The following is a 16,042-nucleotide window of genomic DNA, read 5'->3' on the forward strand; positions in this document are numbered from 1 at the left end:
TTCTCATAACAAATACAATATGTATCTCAGGTTGTTATTGTGAGGATTAAAGGAAGTAAAGTGTATGAAAGCTCTCATAATTCTGAAGTGTTTTTAGGAAATCTTGGTTAATGTAGATATTGGTTGCATCTAATGACAATAGGAAACCTTTCTCAACCTTAGGCTAAGATAGTGTTTTGTAGGTCTGTTATTTTCATAAGGACTTTTTGTGTGTGACCAACGTAAAATAATCACATTCTTGTAAAATTGTAGCACCTAGGATGTTATAATTATGTTTCACTTTTATTCTTATTGCCTTTTTTTATCATAAAGGATACTTTATTGATGAACCTTAAGGACATTTTCTCTTTGGTAGTTACCCTACTAAGTAGTATGGGTTTGTTTGATTGTATATCTAGTTTCTGCTTCATATGCTTGCTTCTAAGATCCCTCCCATTTTAACCCATGCTCTGCATCTTTACCCACAGGAGCTGAGGATATAGAGATATGTTGTGGTCTCCATCGCTAGAGTGCCTCACATAGTAGCCCAATAGAAAAAAAGTTGGTTCTGGTGGCAGAAAATATACATTTGAGTACCTTGCTACTTTTGAGTGTGGTAGTCTTATAAGGATTAACTGAGATGATATACATGAAAGAATTCTATAAAAGCATAATTTTTCCTATAGTTAGGGATTTCTATAAGGAAGAATATTTTTTATTTATGATAGTCACACAGAGAGAGAGAGAGAGAGAGAGAGAGAGAGGCAGAGACATAGGCAGAGGGAGAAGCAGGCTCCACGCACCGGGAGCCCGACGTGGGATTCGATGCCGGGTCTCCAGGATCGCGCCCTGGGCCAAAGGCAGGCGCCAAACCGCTGCGCCACCCAGGGATCCCCCTTAATACTTTTTTAATAAGGAAGAATATTAACATTGATTGTATGCCTAATGTATGCCAGGTGCTTTCCATACCGTATCTACTATAACTCTATGAGGTAGGAGACATTATTCTCATTTTACAGATAACTAGCCCAAGCCATGTGATTGTAAAGTAGTAGAGCATGATTTGAATCAGATTTCTCACTCCCCACACTACTTGTCTTCACTGCTTTAGGAGCAGCATAGGTTAGGCCATTCTTGGTTCTGTCGCTTACCAACCAAGGAGACAGGGAATGGACAGATGAGACAATGAAAGGAGACACTTCATGAATGCAGTCAGCAAATAAGGAGCTGAAAAAATACTCTGTTACTGACTTGATAGAACATATTTCTGCCATTGTCTATGTGACCAAACTGAAAAGGTTAGAGAAGCCACAGCACTAGTGAGGGTTTGAAGGGGTTGGGGGTGAAGGTTGTGCCCCTTGCCTGCAGTAAACTTGAAATGTGGCTCAGCCACCAGTCTCTTTATTCTTCTACTTCTTTTTGCTTCTGTCAAACAAGGGTGATTGATTATATTTTTAAAATAAATTTTATAGAAATTTTAAGTTTAATTATAATGTTATTGTGATTATATAACTTTTAAACCTAGTGGAGAGGTGAAGCCAGAAAGCTGTTAGGAGTTTAGACTCCCTGAACTCTTCCAGTGTTTTTTCACTTGAATATAAATGAAGTCAAAGTTTTCACCTGGTTTAAAAGCTGCAGGTGACATCAGCCCATTAGGTGTGAACTGTTTCCTTCTGTGTCAGTGAAGCCTTGCTTATGACCCTGTTAGGGACTGACAAAACAAAGGGAGTATCTCTCCAAGAGAAAGTGGGACCTGAACTACTTGTGTTCTTGGTGAGGGGTGATTATTTATCAAACTGAAGAGATATGATGAGATATTAATTTTCAAATAGAAATTACAGGGAAAGCTTCTCATTATTATACTTCAAATTTGACTTATAGGCTTTATCAGAACTGTTCTTGCCTGTCTGCTTATCTGCTATTGATAGGAGATCTTTAAATACATTTGTAAAATTTCAGACTGATTGATGGTCTGCTCACCTGACAATGTTGACTGGAAGGCCATTCGATCCAGTACTACACATATTGCCAGAGACCATGTCTTCTTATAGGACTTTCAATAAGTAATTATTTTTACTTTACATCAGCATTATTAAGCTTAGCACTATGGATATCTAGTAAATAAAACTGGCAAACAATATTGGTAGTTATTAAATTTATTGAACATAATTCTCTAACTCCCCCCTCAAAACAAAACAAACAGCAGCAAATATCAGGGTCCTCCACGTGAAAATAAATAAGACTTTCCTTCCACATTTTCAAATTTAAGCATTTAATGTGTATTTGAGTTTAAACTTTGCAACAAGAGCCAAACTAGCATGACAAGTGATGGAAAATGTCCAGGAAATTATACCATGGTCTGATGTTTTGCTGCTTTTCATTTTGGCAATTCATACTTAAAACTTTTACTTATTTTCTTTGTGAGGCAGCAACATGGAAGAAAAATCACTTACAGTTGGAGAGATTCAAGTTTTCCTAGTTGGTGTTTAAAGTACTAGTGTCCGTGAGCAGAGTGGTATGTTGAAATGGTGTGTATAACAAATTTTAAGAGTCATTGCAGGCCTTCAAAAAGTCAGGAAAATTAAAAGGAAAAAGGCCAGCATATCTGGTTTAGGAATTTTGGTCACGAACATGTTATATTCAAGAACCATGTATAGGTATCTTCTAGGACAGCTTCTTCAACCACAACTTAGGTGGAATTATTTTTTTTTAATAATTACACTTAAGCACCTGATGATCTAATGAAGACAATTTCTTAATGTGTCAAAATGAGCTCTTTGTATCTTGTTTGAATCTTTTGTTGCCTTAAGCTAATCTGCTTTAGGGTTCTCAAATCCAGGCATTTTACAATGCAGACTCTAGCAATGGCATTCATTTGGAATGCTGCCTTTTGTTTACTAGCTTTCCCAGACCCTCACTGCTTCCTTTGGTCATCTGGTGTCTTCACTAATGTGATTGGTACTCCTAGGCTCTGCAGGTAGCCATGAGCCTTTATATGTGGGATTTACAATGGGACTCACCACCCTGGCTGCTAATGAAGGGAACCACGGGGATTTTGTTTTGTTTTTTCTGTCTTCCAAAAGAGTGAAGGAAAATTGAGTTCTGGGTTTGCTAATTCTCTGTTTTCTGTTTCCTTTAATTTTTACAATTGATTTACAAACTGTGGTGCAAAAATACAAATATTTTTGTTTAGGAGTCAAATGTTTCATCTGCCAGCCCTTCATGCTAATCACTAGAATTGTTTATTATTGAACCTGGAAAGAACAAAGTGGAGTCTCTGTTTAAACTCAACCAACTGGCATTTCACCTTCATCTGTTTTTGTCTTTCAGGAGATTTTTGACCAATTTGGTTGTTTAAAAAAAAAAAAAGGCATATGACTGGAAGCCCTGGATTCTACTACCGGCCTTGCCATTTAGTACTTCTGTAACCTTGAGTAAGTCACTCTTCGGTTTCTCATCTGAAAAAAAAGGAAAGTGTTATCAAGGTACACATAAGATCTCAGATGGTGTTTCATATTCTAGCTTTCTTCTCTTTTTACTACCAAAGTGAACGATGGTGCCCTTTCATTTGATTTTTGGATAAGCCTGTTGAAAAACATCTTGCATCTATTAAATGTTTGAATCAGCAGTTAAAACAATAATTAAATGTAAAATGTCAGTGTCTTCATTTTAGAAGTAATATGCTCTGTAGATTGTAGCCTAACTTTATAGAGATAGGAATTTATTTGCCATTTTCCAGTCAGGAAACATGGCACCAATGGTTTTTTTTTTTTTTTAAGTATAGCTGACATATAATATTACAGGTATACAACATAGTGATTCAACAGTTGTATACATTATGAAATGTTCACCATAAGTGTAGTTACCATGTGTCATCATACAAAATTCTTACAATATTATTGACTATATTCCCTATCTGTACTTTCCATCTCCTTGACTTATTTATTTTTATTTTTATTTTTTTAGAGAGAGAGAGAGAGCACATGGCATTTGGGGGGTGGGGGAGAAGGAGCACTGAGGAAGTAAGAGAGGGAGAATCTTAAGCAGAATCTACACCTAGTGCAGGGCTCAATCTCAAAACCCTGAGATCCTGACCTGAGCCAAAATCAAGAATTGGACATTTAACTAACTGAGCCACCCAGGCACCTTTTGACTTATTTTATAACTGGAAGTTTGTACCACTTAATCCCCTTGACCTATTTTGCCCATCCCCTCAACCCCTTCCATTCTGGCAACCACTAGTTTGTTCTATTTATGAGTCTGTTTCTGGTTTCTGTTTGTTTGTTCATTTGTTTTGTTTTTTATATTCCATATATAATTTAAGTCATATGGTATTTGTGTCTCTGATTTATTTCACTTGGCATCCATGTTTTAATTGTGCTTTATAAGGCAGTGTTCTCAAGTATGGTTTAAAGGTTTTCCAGGGGTCATGGAATTTTTGGATATTATTTTATTTTTATTTGTTTGGTTTTTTTGCTGCTGGTCACTTTTTTTTTTTCTTTGAATCTTTGGATTTTACAACAAGAAGGGACATCTTCAATCATCAGGTCCAATTTTTTGAGTTTTACCAACACAGATTCAGCAGACCCAGAAATACTTAGTAGATCATCTATGGTCAAAAAGCCTAGAGAGCTATTGGTAAGGTCCAAACTCCAAAGTCAAAATGTTAAAATACCTGGTGGAGGTGTCCTAACTACCTCTTAATGAAAAACAGAGAATGAAAGGTTGAGAGTAGAGGATTGTTCATTCCAAGTCTGGAAAACTTAAAAATCACTGCTTGATGGAATTAGATAGTTGGTTAGTTTACACATTGCAGCTTTCGGATTGAAGTCAATCTGATCCCACAAATGTTTAATGAAATACTGTGTATAAGGCATTGAACTGCAGTGATGTTCCTACAAAACTGTGCAAAATCACAATCCCTGCCCTCAGACACTCTGCAGTCTAACCTGGAGATAAAAATAAGTACATAATAGGAAATAAAAATGATTATATATATTAAAAAAAAAAAAAAAAAAACACCACACAGGTTTTCAAAAGACAAAGAACTTTGGAATTTTCAAAGTCTCAAAGAACTTTGAGGATTTCAAAGTCCAAAGGGGAGGTGAACTTAAATAGAACCTGATAGGTCAAGTGCTCATTAGCAGATCAAAGGTAAAATCAGGGCGCTCTGGGATCTCACAGGCAAGGTCTTAAATCTGAGTGGGAGAAAAGAAAGGAACTTGTAAAATGATAAAATTTTTTGCAAGTTTTCCTATTCTTGAGTTGGTTATTGCTGCTAGAGAAAACCCCTCAACCACACAGATCGATTTCAACTATAAATTCATTCTCTCTAACCCTAAATACAACTTAATTATATCTTTGAGTTGAGTGCCCTTGGTGAGTTCCTCTCTTTTTTTCCTCTATCGACTGTTCTATCTATTTCACTCTCTTTAAGCCTTTACCCAACTGCCCTTTTCTTAACAGGTTGCTCCTCTTATTTCTAGGAGCTCCTGAAGAGTCCCAGTAATTGCCTTAATTTGACTGACTTCTAAGTACTAGTGATGCCAAGTGCTTTATCTCCAACCCTGCTTCCCCCTAACCTTCAAATTTGTCTATCACATTGCTGCTAGACATCTCCACTTGGATATTTCATAGCCATCTCAAAATCAATATATCTAAGACCTCAGTGTATCACCTCCCATTCAAAACCTCATCTTCCCAAAACAAACAAACAAAAACAAACAAAAACAAAAAAACAAAACTTCATCTTCCTCCAAGTGCCCTCAATTAGATGAGGTAACACCATTCTCCCCAATTTGCACTTTAGAAGCATGAAGGTGCAGAAAGCATGTCCAGCTAGGAGGCTGCAATCATCCAAACCACTGAATTCCTTGTTATAGTATTTAACACATGGTCTGTAATTGCACGAGAGAGAACATAGTCAAGTAATTAAAAATATGGCTTTAGGGACACCTGTCCGGCTCAGTTCATAAAGCATGCAACTCTTGATCTTGGGGTCATGAGTTCGAGTCCACATTCAGTGTAGAGCAAAGCCAAACCAAACCAAACCATGGCTTTAAAGTAAGGTGGATCTGTGTATGATTCCTGGCACCACCTTATTAGCTGGCCATGTGATCTTAAGCAAATTATTAAACTTTCTTAGACTGGGTGACCTCATCTGTAAGATGGAGACATAGTAATACTTCTATCAAATGATATTTGGAGGGTTAAATGAGATATCACAAATGAAACTTTCAGCAATGAGATTCCTAAGATCTAGGAGAGTGAAGACCATTTCTGTCTTGTTCACCACTGTATCTGCAGGACCCAGCACAAAGAAGGCACTCAATAAATATTTACTGAATGAATATGTAAGGTAGTGCATGCCTGATTTGAGGTACTAACAGTGGGGATGGAGAAAAGCAATGCAAGATAGAGACCGAAGCTTCACCCTGAATCAATTGCCCATGCTATTGGTCACTAATTCCTACTGATTTAATTCCTAAGTATTTCTCAGTTCTTTCCATCCTCTGTGATCCTACTATAACTGAACCCACGCAGGCATCATGATCTCTCACTAGGACTATAGTAGACATTTCTAAGCACACTCCCTACATCCTGTTCTGCCTCATGAGCCCCTTCCAGATTACCACAGAAGAATCTATTTGAAGCCAAAATGGGAACATGTAATTTCTTTAACATCCTTTCATGTAGCTACTTTTTATCCATAGGATCCAGTCTCAACTCCTCACACCTGGGTCTACATTTTCATCTTCCTTTCCTACCACTCACTCTCTCACTTTTGATAGTCTAGCAATTGCAGACTGATCTTGTCTTCAGAACATACTGTGCTATTTCATGTCTTAATGCTTTTGAGAGGGGCTTGCTTATTCTTTCAACACTCTTCTCTCCAGTATCAGGATTACATTTGTCTGCAAATGACAGGAAACACTAAACACCACGTCAGAAGTTTATTTCTTTGCTACAGAAAGTTTGGGAGTAATTGTCTGCAGCTGGTAAGGCATTTCTGCTGTCATCAGGGACCCAGGCTCCTGCCCTGTAGTTCTGCCATTGATGTGTGTCTTCTATCTGTTCCTTTCTTTTTCTACCTTTCTAGGGCCTTATTCCATTAATCATCTCCTTTCTTCAGTATCTCTACCTCTCACTTTCTTTGGAGGGAAGAAACTCATCCTGTAAGCATCCCTCGTTCTATTGTCTCTTTCCTGCCATTCTACCTTTCCAACAGCTACTACTTGATTTCTGTCCTAGTTCACCACTCTTCTTGAAGGACTAATTGCTATATGGCACATTTTCATTCTTGGTCCTATTTGACCTCCCCTACCTGTTGAAACTGTTGACTACCTCACATTTCTCCAAAATCTCTTGTCCCTTGGCCTTCACAACCTTATAGTTTCCTGGTTTCCTTCCTAATTCTCCTACTGCTCCTTCATCTGCAAAGAGGTTTTCCTCTTCCTTTGCTTGACTCTCAAATGAGAGTGTTTCTCAGACGTCCCCCCTTGACTCTTACTCTATATACCTTCTCTGTGATGGCAGTCCCTAGGTAATCTCACCAGTACCAATACCAGTTATCTGTGTGGCAGCTGTCTGTTTCTAGGGTTTGTTGAGTTCCCACTCCAGAGCTTGAGTCCTGAATTTCTAACTGCCTACCTAAAGGGCTCCTCTTCTATGTTCCTTCCATCCCTGATTGTGTACAGTTTTAATCAACTCCTCCTAGACTTCAGAAACCTTTTATCTGGTCTCTAATCCAACTTTCACATTACTGTCAGAATTATCTTCTATTTTTAAAGAATCAAATTATGGTAATATTTTGAAAGCTTCCATTGGCTTTGCCCTGCTTCTGGGATAAAATTCAAATTCCTGATTTGGCATATAAGGTCCTTTACAGACTGTCCCCAACCAACTTTCTTTTTTTTTTTTAAGTTTTTGTCTTTTTTTTTTAAGATTTTATTTATTTATTCATGAGAGAGAGAGAGAGAGAGAGAAAGGCAGAGACATAGGCAAAAGGAGAAGCAGGCTCCCCTCAGGGAGCCCAATGTGGGGCTCGATCCCTGAACTTAAGGATCACTCCCTGAGCCAAAAGTAGAGCTTAACTGCTGAGCCATCCAGATGTCCCCTCAACCTACTTTTTGTTTGTTATTTATTACTTATACAAAAAAATGTTAAAAAGAAAAAAATTTATTCTCGGCACCTTGGGTAGCTCAGTCAGTTAAGCATGCAACTTTTTATCTCAGCTCAGGTCTTTATCTCAGCTCAGGTCTTAATCTCAGGATTGTGAGTTCAAGCCCCTTGTTGGGTTCCATGTTGGGTGTGGAGCCTACTTAAAAAAATTTTTTTTTAAATTATTCTCAGTTCTCCAATGGCTTTCATCCCTCCCTCTTGCCCACACAACTCCTGACTCGTTTCCTTAGGGCCAGTTCAAAACTGAACCTGTTCACTGCCGTTTTCATGAAAGAGAGCCAGTGCCAGGGATGTGGGGGAAGAAGGTGAGAATAAGGTGACAGTACTGTCCAGGTTCCACCCAGAAGTGGACTGGGTGGAGATGCACAGGATTCAGACAAAAGGACTGGTAGCCTCACAATAATGTAGTGTAACTAAAGTAGGCTGGAGAGGACATGGCATAAGCCTGTGAGGCTTTAAAGGGCATCTCCTGGGCTCTTTCAAATCCAGAAAAACCAACACCAGGAGAAGAATGGGGAGGACCAAGGAAGCAGTCTTATGGAAAGATTCACAATTCTTCCATATTGGGAGTTGCAGAAAATCTAGAGGGCACCATTTTTGGCAGAAAAACTTACTCTACTGTTGGGAAATCACAAAAGTGCTACAGATGCTGCGAAAAGCCAAAGGGAACACACAGTTTCACAAAGCACAGTGATCATAGACCAGAGCAGAGGGGATCATGCTACTGACACAGAAACTACAAAATCCAAAAGCAGGAAGAGTGGCCTTTCAGGGAGTAGCTCTGTATCAGTCATCCACACTTATCTCAGGTCAGATAATCTGGTGAGTTTCACAGAGTAGCCGGCAACATGGGAGTGGAGAGGGGGCACATGTCACATAAAAAGGACTTAAAATGAGCAGCTAGAAGAAAAAAATGGTAGAAAATTGCTCCATGGCGTTCAGAAATCAAGGGCAGTGCTGGGGGCTAAGTGGACACATGCACAAGAAAGAGCATGGAATAATAAGTTTTCTGTTTGGTAGTCAGTTGGTGAGGGGAAATAAGATCCAGGAGGCAGGTGACAGGAAAAATGTTTGGGTCCTGTAGGCAAGTCACTGGAAGCTGGATCAAAAAAGGAGTGCACACTACAGACCAGTGATGAAACACAACTCTGGGCCCCAAATGCGGGGGGGTGACCCACAGGGGTGGGTATCATTGATAAGAGTGGTGAGTGGAATAGCTATCACATGGCCACAGGGAAATATATAGCCATTAGGTCACAGAGGGCTCCTTCCAGCCTGGATGGTAGAAGGCACAGAGGTCCTCCTATTGACAGTGGCCCTTTCTGGCAAAGTGTCAGCAGAGAGGGTGGTCAGATATATCTTCCGTAACCTGGGATCTATCCTCTGGTTGGGCAGATATTCTTGATAAGAAACCAACTTTTGACATTTCAAGGGGTTTCTTTGCTCTTTGGGAAAGCCTCCTCTGGAAGGACCTTTTTGTTCTCATCCAGGAAAAGGAGATTCAGCATTGGCCCCCATCCACCATGATCAGTGGGCCATACGTGTTGCTTCGGCCTCCCCAGAGTAAGCCTCTGCCCTAGGAAGGAGATAGGAGACTCAGTTGTGGTAGAATCATTGGCCTCCTTGATACTGGAGGACCTCTGTAAAGAGAGTCCTTTTTGTCTGGCTCCTTTTGTTCAACATCATGTTTATGAGATTCATCTAGGTTGCCTGTAGTAGGAGTTTGTTCCTTGCAGCATAGTATCCATTGCATGCACACACAACAACTTATTTATCCATTCTCCCAATGTGGACGTGCAGGTGAATTCCAGTTTGGGGCTGACTTGGGGTCACCAGGCTTCCCATGGGCCATGGGAGGAAGGCCCAGAGGGCTGCGTAGTCTGATGAGATCCCATTTTCCTCATCTCCAGTCTCTTCCTGCTCTGGCAGTTGTGGCTGCTGCTGTAGTGGCTACTACTTCTGATTTTGCTTCTTTCATTTTGGCATCATGGTTGTGGCAATGGTTGCAGCAGGGTGTGTGGAGGGCAGAATTCTCGATTACTTGCCACTTTAACCCCTCTTCCCCAACAATAAACCTTCAGTATTTAGAAAATGCACTCTGCCTTTGACATTCTGTTCTACTGGCCTGTGAGGTCCTGCCAGTTCTGTTTGATAAATCTTTTCAAGCCATGCAAATGTCATCTCTTTTTTTTATATTTTCTTCATTTCTCTGCACAGAATTGCTACAATCTCTGTACTTTTATGGCACTTTGCTCCTACTTCTAGTGAACGCTTATACATTTACATATCTGTCTTCACCTCTAGATTGAAGTTTCTTTGAGATTGGGGGACTGCCTTTATTATCCTTCCTAGCACAGTTCATAGTATGTCCTAGGTGAATAAATTAAAATAATGAAATCAGGAAATAGGAATACCTTTTACTGTGATAATTATGAGTTTTGTTTTGAATATACTAACTTTGGACATGTTGAGTTGACATTGAGGTTGGGTGGAGAACTGCAACTCAGAAAAAAATTTTTTTTAATTTTTAAATATATTCATTTGAGAGAGAGATTGGGAGAGAGCAAGCAGGAGAGAGAGGCAGAGGAAGAAGCCGACTCCACACTCAGCCAAGGAGCCTGATATGGGGTTTGATCATAGAACCCAGAGATCATGACTTGAGCCAAAGGCGGTTGATCACCCATCTGTGGCACCAAGGTACCCCAAGTCAGAAAAGATTTTATGGCCAATGATGTAGATACAGGAGTTGCCAAAAAAAGACAGTAATAAACACTGATTGGGTCCCCTGTTTTTCAACTATGGACTACAGAAAGATAGGACATTTATAGGAAATAGAGAAAGGGGGTTGGAATTTGGGATATGAAGGAGAAAATCCATAGACATCTTTGTTGGGGGGGAAAAAAAGCATAGTTGACACTTTTGCCTGGGGTCCTCTCCCCTCTACCAGATGTATACAGTCCTTCCACTAATTTAAAGTCCAGAATCAAGAAATAAAGATGTTCATTCTATTTCTTCTAGGATTAGAAGCTACCAATTCAAAATTTTCATCCCAGACTCCTGTGGGCTACTTCAAACCTTGTATATTCTTCGTCTCCACCTCTCCTGTTTTTGTGGTGTGTGTGTGTTTCTGCATCTTTTGCAAAAGCAGGAGTGGGTTAGGTGGAAATATGTTTTTCCCCTAAAAAACTGAAAAATCCCTTTTTAAATAGAAAAATAACACATTTGGAGTTCTATTTATTTAGATTCTTTTCTTTAGCTTATTCTCCTTTGCTTTGTTAGTGTTTGTAGAAAATAAATACTGGCTTATATAGATTATTTAATTAAACAGATAAAGTTCCGTGTTTCCATGCAACTCCTTAACATTTTTAAAATTGATAGATTTAATTGTACAAAAATTAAAACTGCATGGAAAAACGGCAAATACAAAAAGCCAAGGCAAAAGGCTACTGGGGGGAAATGTGCCCCATATTATACACAAAGGACAAAATTCTTTAATATATAAAGAGCTCCTACAAATCAAGAATAAAAATAACAACTAAATATGAAAACTGATTAAGACTGGAAATTTCAGAGAAAAAGATTCAAGGGCTTTTAAATTCATTTGAAAAACTATTCAATTTCATCCATAAGAGAAATACAGACTAAAACTACATTGAGATATCATTTTTCATCTGTCAAATTAACAAAGATCCAAAAGTAGATAATACTCTACATTGTTGAAGGACTGGGGATCCATAAATTGCTAATGGGAGTATACATTGGTTCAACCATTAGTTCAACCCTCACTTAATACTAAGTATCAGGGAGTCTTTCCAATCCACCTTTTCTCTGCTTTTGGCAGTTTCCTACTTGATATGGACCTTAGAGAAACTGAACTGTAATTGAAAATGTTTCACGGGCAGCCCAGGTGGCTCAGTGGTTTAGTGCCGCCTTCAGCCCAGGGTGTGATCCTGGAGACCCAGGATCAAGTCCCATGTCGGGCTCCCTGCATGGAGCCTGCTTCTCCCTCTGCCTGTGTCTCTGCCTCTCTCTCTCTCTCTCTCTCTCTGTCTCTCATGAATAAATAAATAAATAAAATCTTTAAAAAAAAGAAAAAGAAAATGTTTCTGATGTATGGAAGAAATGAAGACTGCCTTGTGTATGCTAAAACAAAACCAAACGAGAGCATTTTGGCAATATTTAACAAAATTAAAACTGCATATATCCTTTGACTCAGCAATTTTACATCTAGGAATTTATCCAAGTACTAAATTAGTGTGTATTAATTAGTGCAGGGTTGATTATTATAATATCTTTAGTAATAATGAGGACTGCAAAATAAGTATCCATCATTAAAGAATTAGTTTACAATAATCATGATATAGAGGCACCTGGGTCGCTCAGTCGGTTAATATTTTCAAACAGACTATTTTGGCTCAGGTCATGATCTCAGAGTTGTGAGACTGGGCATTGCATCACATCAGGCTCTGAGCTCATCAGGGAGTCTGCTTGAGATTCTCTCTCTCTATGTCTCCCTCTCTGCCCCTCTTCCCTCTGCACACACACACTCTCAAATAAATATAAATCTTTTAAAAATAATAATAATAATCATGGTATATATATCCAGGGAATTTTCCAAGGTCATAAAAAATAACGAGGAAGATCTTTATGTAAAAAGAGCTCCAAAATATTTTTATTATCTTATTTTTATTTTTCATCCTAAGTGTACTTTTTAATATCCCTCACTTATTTCCCCCATTCTTCCATCCACCTCCCTTCTGGTAACCATCAATTTGTTCTCTATAGTTAAGAGTCTATTTCTTGGTTTGTCTCTCTCTCTCTCTTTTTTTTCCCCCTAATCTTTGCTCATTTGTTTTTTAAATTCCACATATGAGTGAGATCATATGGTATTTGTCTTTTTCTGACTGACTTATTTTGCTTAGCATAACTCTATAAATCCATCTATGTCATTGCAAATGTTAAGATTTCATTATTTTTATGGCTGAATAATATTCCATTGTGTGTGTGTGTGTATTTTTTCTTTATATATTCATCTATCATTGGACCCTTGGGCTGCTTCCTTAGTTTGGTTGTTGTAGGTAATTCTGCAGTAAACATAAGGGTTCATATATCCCTTTGAATAAATGTCTTTGCATTTGGGGGGAGTGAGTACCCAGTAGTGTGATTCCTGGGTCATGGAACAGTTCTATTTTTAATTTTTTGAGGAACCTCCAAACTGTCTTCCATGGGGCTACACCCAGTTTGCATTTCCATTAACAGTATACAAGTGTTCCTTTTTATCCAAATCCTCATTAACACTTATTACTTGAGTTTTTTATTTTAGCCATTCTGCCAGGTATGAGGTGATATCTCATTTGATTTGCATTTTCCTGATAATAAGTGATGTTGACCATCTTTTCATGTGTTGTTTGGCCATCTATAGGTCGTCTTTGGAGAAATGTCTGTTCATGTCTTCTGCCCGTTTTTTGATTATTTGTTTTTTGGGTGTTGAGTTGTATACTTTATTTATATATTTTGGATACTAACCCTTTATCAGATATATCATTTGCTAGTATCTTCTCCCATTCCATAGTTGCCTTTTAATTTTGTTGATTGCTAATCCATTTTTATGTTGTTACAGCTGATATCAGAGAAGTTACCACCTAGGCTCTCTTCAAAGATTTTTATGGTTTCAGGTCTCACATTTAGGTCCTTAATGCATTTTGAGTTTATTTTTATGTATGATGAAAGAAAGTGGTCCAGTTCCATTCTTTTACACGTAGCTGTCCAGTTATCCCAATAGAATTTGTTGAAAAGACTGTTTTTTTCCCATTGTATATTCATTCTTTCTGTATCGAAGATTAATTGGCCATATAATGTGGGTTTATTTCTGGAATTTCTGTTCTATTCTGTTGATCTGTGTGTCTATTTTTATGCCAGTAACATACCATATCATACTGTTTTAAATACTGTCACTTTGTAATGTAACTTGAAATCTGAAATTCAGTTTTGTTCCTCTTTTTGTAGGTTACTTTTGCAATTTGGGGTCTTTTGTGGTTCCATACAAATTTTAGGATTGTTTGTTCTAGTTCTATGAAAAACACTCTTGGTAGTTTTTTGTTTTTTGTGTGTTTTTTTTTTTTTAGATTTTATTTATTTATTGATGAGAGAGAGAGAGAGAGAGAGAGACAAGCACAGACACAGGCAGAAGCAGGTTCTATGCAGGGAGCCCAATGTGGGACTCGATCCCGGGTCTCCAGGATCACACCCTAGGCTGAAGGCGACACTTAACCACTGAGCCTCCCAGGGTGTGCCTGTTGGTAGTTTGATAGGGATTGCATTAAATCTGTAGATTACTTTGAGTAGTATGGACATTTTAACAATATTTGTTCTTCTAACCCATGAGCATATTTGTCTGTATCATCTTCAGTTTCTTTCATCAGTGTCTTATAAGTATAGATCTTTCACTTCTTTGGTTAAATTTAGTCTTAATATTTTATTATTTTTAGTGCAGTTGTAAATGGGGTTGTTTTCTTAGTTTCTCTTTCTGCAGATTCATTATGAGTGTATAGAACAGATTTCTGTACATTGATTTTGTATCCTGTGACCTTACTGAATTTATTTATCAGTTCTAGTAGTTTTTTTGTGGAGTCTTTGGAGTTTTCTATATATAGTATCATATCATCTGCAAATAGTGAAAGTTTTACTTCTTCCTTACCAGTGTGGATACCTCTTGTTTCTTTTTGTTGTCTGATTGCTGTGGCTAGGACTTCCAGCACTATGTTGAATAAAAATGGTGAGAGTGGGCATCCTTGTCTTGTTCCTGACCTTAGGAGAAAAGCTCTGGTTTTCCCCGTTGTGTATGATGTTAGCTGTGGGTGTTATATAATAATTTTTATAGATAATAAAGTTGACTTGGACTGTTTCCAGTGAGCTTCTCATTCTTGTGCTAGCCCTACATTTTAAATTATTAAGTTACTCGAACAGTATTTATGAGTACCTGCTATGTAGGAGGGTACCACAAAAGTGCGATAATATTAATAATAGGCAAAAACAAAAACTACCTTCATGTAGTTTAGAATTTAATAGGGAAGACAGACATTAATCACATAAATTACATATAGCTCATCCATGAGTTAAATGTTAGGAAGGATATGAATGGGAACTTTTAGCAAGACTAAGGGGATCCGAGAAGCAATGCCTGAAGTCTAAAGGGATGAGGAGATTTAAATTGGCAAAAGTAAAACATAAGGTAGGTGGAATTACAGGCAGAAGAAACATGTTGGTCATTGTTGGTCACTGTTGCTAAAGCACAGAATTTTGGAAGAGAACAGTGCCAGATAAGGCTAGAGAGATGGGCAGAGATATTTACAATATTGATTTTTATTATCAGAGTAATAAAAAACCATGAAGGGCTCTAGTGAAGCATTGACAGATTATATTTGCTCTGTAATGCAGAGAAATGATTGTAGGGTGCCAAAGAGAAGGCAAGGAGAACAATTAGGTAAGTTGGTGCTGGCTCTTGGCAGGAAACCTCAGGTCCCACCCACAGAGTTGTTTGTGTACCTTACAGAATGGTGACTGCCTTCTCTTAGAGCAAATGATCCAAGAGGTCAAGGCAGAAACTACAGTATCTTTTATAACCTTGGAAATTACATATTATCATTTGTTTGGTATTTAGTAATCACACAAGTCAGTGTTGATTCATTGTGAGGGAAAGGATTACCCAGGAGGTAAGATTCATTGAAGCCATCTTGGAAGATAGCTACCACAGACCAAACTCTGTAGAACTCCAACATTTCATTTCTGGGTGGTGTATTGTGGGAGTACAAAGGAAATTGAGAAGCAGCACAGGGAAGGAGGAATACCAGAAAGGTTGTAAGATGAAATCCAGCCAAGGAAA

At 38.2% G+C, this 16,042-nt stretch overlaps 1 protein-coding gene and 1 pseudogene across 7 annotated transcripts in view; one reads left to right on the forward strand and one right to left on the reverse strand.

Moving 5' to 3' along the window:
- The window catches only part of GREB1L (GREB1 like retinoic acid receptor coactivator), a 269,481-nt gene that overhangs the window by 96,143 nt on the left and 157,296 nt on the right, over positions 1-16,042 (forward strand). For all 7 annotated transcript variants that reach the window (XM_077900221.1, XM_077900220.1, XM_077900218.1 and 4 more), the window contains exon 2: positions 3,310-3,413. The gene's annotated coding sequence lies outside the window, so the exon portion shown is untranslated. The remainder of the gene's footprint in view (positions 1-3,309; positions 3,414-16,042) is intronic.
- On the reverse strand, positions 9,410-10,146 carry LOC144315347 (proline-rich protein 3 pseudogene; annotated as a pseudogene).

The sequence above is a fragment of the Canis aureus genome, chromosome 6, assembly GCF_053574225.1.
Source record: "Canis aureus isolate CA01 chromosome 6, VMU_Caureus_v.1.0, whole genome shotgun sequence".
NCBI classification, from domain to species: Eukaryota; Metazoa; Chordata; class Mammalia; order Carnivora; family Canidae; genus Canis; species Canis aureus.